This window comes from Mastomys coucha, chromosome X, assembly GCF_008632895.1.
Source record: "Mastomys coucha isolate ucsf_1 chromosome X, UCSF_Mcou_1, whole genome shotgun sequence".
Classification (NCBI taxonomy): domain Eukaryota; kingdom Metazoa; phylum Chordata; class Mammalia; order Rodentia; family Muridae; genus Mastomys; species Mastomys coucha.
In genome coordinates, this window is record NC_045030.1 from 159698147 (window position 1) to 159701327 (window position 3181).

The following is a 3181-nucleotide window of genomic DNA, read 5'->3' on the forward strand; positions in this document are numbered from 1 at the left end:
CTAAAACAAGAGGATCATGAGTTCAAAGCCAGCCTGGGCTACACAGCAAGACCCTGTCTCAAAACAAAATAACACACACATTTTCCAGAAAAAAAAAAAAGTATTGATCCAGAGGTCAATGGAAACCTCTGTGGAGACACTGGACCATAAATTGGCATAGAACACTCAGATGTTTCTGGGTATTAATTTTAAGCTATAGGTTGCCCCTTATTTAGCAAATAAGGAGTGTTGGCTAGGTCGCTGGTACTGTTAGAACCCTGGGGGTATGATACAGAACAGTGTGTCTGTTCTCTTTGAGGACGTCTTTCTGTCACCCAGGTTATAGGTCTCCAATGTGCTCCTACATAGATACCAAAATACCCAGAAAATTTACTGTCCACCTACTGTCTCCTTTGCAGAGCAGATAAGTGAAGTTTGATGTAGTTTGTTCTTAGTATAAGTAGAGAATTGAATGAATAATAACCTGGATATGGTGGTAGTAGTGATTTTTTAACACTCCAGTATAATCTACTCCAAAATTGTATGTGTCTGCCTCTTCAAACTAGCCCTGTAGAGATGCTTCAAGGGTCTCTAGGGCATTGAAGAAAGTGAGCAGACACATACATTGGTCAACACAGTTACTTTTAACCACAGCAGTTACTTGTGTTTACTTGTTTGTGAGTTCTCATTTTGAATCAGGGTCTCACTCTAGTTCAGGCTATTCTAGAACTCACTATGTAGTCTAGGCTGACCTCAGAGCCACAGTGACCCTCCTGCCCCAGCCTCCCAAGTGCTGGGAAAACAGACATGAGACAGCTCATATTGTTTTATATGTTGAAATTCTAAATAGTAGTACTTATTTTATGGATAGAAAAGGTGCAGAGGTTTTATACAGAGTTTAGAATAGGTGATCTAGAGTTGAGCTGTTCTGTATTGGAAGTGCTAGCCCCACGCAGATACTTATGTTCAAACTAATAAATTAAGATTTCAGTTCTGCAGTTATCCTACCCACATTCCAGATGCTTAGTGGCTTCTATATTAAACAGCATGGTTATAGAACATTTCTATCTTGGCAGAAAGTTCATTAGCATGGACAACAAAAGTGTGTGCCACCTTTGCCTGGTGCCCAGCATGAGGTAAGCCTGAGAATAGTAGCTAAGTCTAAATACTGCATACTTTCTCTTACATATGAGACCTAGGTTGAAAAACGTTTGAAAATAAAAGAAGTGGGGACTGTCTGAGAGAGGGTACCTGTAAGGAGGGAGTAGCAAGAGGGCAGTAAGGAAATGGGGATGACCAAAGTGGGTCTCAGTGACTGTGTGAAGTGGATTCTGTGTGGGGGAAGATGGCCTGGGAAAGCCAGTGTCTGTGCAGTTAGTAAGTACTAAGGGAAAGAAGCTCTGTCTTGGTGCTCGGATGGGTAGCTTGTAAGAGAACCCTTGTACCACAGTAAGCCAAGATTTTAAACTCTACTAAATACAAAACAAACAAAAAGACTTTATATATTTATGTTCATTTAAGAAAATACTAGTAGTGATGTATTATTTTGAAGTATACAGTTAATACGTTTGGAGTTATTTAAAATTTATATTGAGAAAAATGTATTTTCACTATTGCTGTAGACAAGCACCTACATAAGACTATTAAATTGATTGTTGTTTTATATCAAACAACTTTTATAATACTCATTGTTATAATATCTTATAAATTTTAAAGAATATGACAAAAAAGATACTATAAGTATTGAAGGGGTCTCTGGGAGGAGTGGGGGTACAAAAGGGAAACAAGAATGTGATTTAATTCTATTAAAATATGTTCTTAAATGTTAACAAATTCAGATAAACTGAAATCATGTAACTTTTCTCATCATAAGGCAATAAAAGTTTTAAAAAAAGAGAACCCTTATATGTCTGTCTTTCAGTTCCTATTCTATTTCATGCTATCCTTAGACATGACACTTCTTTACCATTTGCATATCCCATAAAGGAACTGTGGGGTATTATGTGGGTTATCTTTTTGTGCATGCATTTCCTTCTGCTGTCTGGGGGCTCCCTCTTATGTTGTTGTGGCTTAAAACTATTTGTGCTGAACAAAGTAAATCCTTCCCTTGGCATACTGCAGCCCTGTAGCCTGTTCTAGCAAGAATTCGTGATATCATTGTTTAGTGGCTTCAAACTTCAAGTTTTCTTTCCTTTCCTTTTCTCTGTGATGACTGCAAAGGCTCCCTAGCCTTGCATAGTTCGCTATCATTTCTGATTATCTTTGTTATCCACTTTTAGTATTGGATCCTTTTCTTGTCTTTCTCCTACGCTTTTTCTGGTAAGGACTAAATGCTACATGCTTTCAGGCTCTATGCTAGGTAGTCTCTGTTGTCAATGCTCAGTTCTTTCATTAAAGGATAAAAGCAGTTTTTAGACAATAGTAGTAGGGTGTATGAGGTTAAGTTTTGGCTTGCAATCTGCAAGTGTGGGCTCCTACACCATATAATGTTCTAAATACTTCATTGTGCCGAAAGAGTCTCAAGTTTATCTTCCACAATTATAGACTTCCATTTTGAAATGTGCTAATTTTACCTTGCTTTTCTTCATTAGGGAACACATTCCAGATTTCTTTGGATTTCATTGATTTTTTTTCTGTGAATCAGCAGACAACCTAGGAGGGCTTGGTAAGTTGTGGTATTTCATGGCCTCACTAGACACTCCAGTTGCCTAGATTCCCATACCATATTGAGAGTTAGTAGATATGTCGTGTACTCTTCCATGTTATTCTAAATAACACTTAATCAAGTACTCACTGTTAGCCAGACACCGTTTGTTAGATTTCCATGCTTTGAGTCCCACAACACCCAGAGGAAGCTCCACTCCCAGGTGCTCTGATACATCCAGGATCAGAGGTAAGCAGGAACCAACATCTGTCCCAAGACTGGGAGTAACTGGGTCCAGCAAGACCAGGCACACGGAAGACTGGGAGTAACTGGGTCCAGCAAGACCAGGCACACGGGAACTCTGACAGCCCAGTGACTCCAGTTCCTTCCGGTCTGTCTGGGTTAGTGTTCTGAGCAGACCTTGGGCACAAGCTCTGCAGCCAGTCCTACAACTCACAGAGAAAGCCACACTCCCCGGTGATTTAACAAGCCCAGGATCCCAGAATCACAGGATCACAGAGTCAGCTTGATTCTGAGGAATTCTGACACAACCAGGAT

At 39.7% G+C, this 3181-nt stretch overlaps 1 protein-coding gene across 1 annotated transcript in view; it reads left to right on the top strand.

Annotated features, from left to right (window-relative positions):
* Window positions 1-399: 399 nt before the first annotated feature.
* The window catches only part of Trappc2 (trafficking protein particle complex 2), a 10607-nt gene continuing 7825 nt past the window's right edge, over window positions 400-3181 (top strand). Inside the window, exons 1-2 of the mRNA XM_031371134.1 lie at window positions 400-1115; window positions 2571-2644. The gene's annotated coding sequence lies outside the window, so the exon portion shown is untranslated. The remainder of the gene's footprint in view (window positions 1116-2570; window positions 2645-3181) is intronic.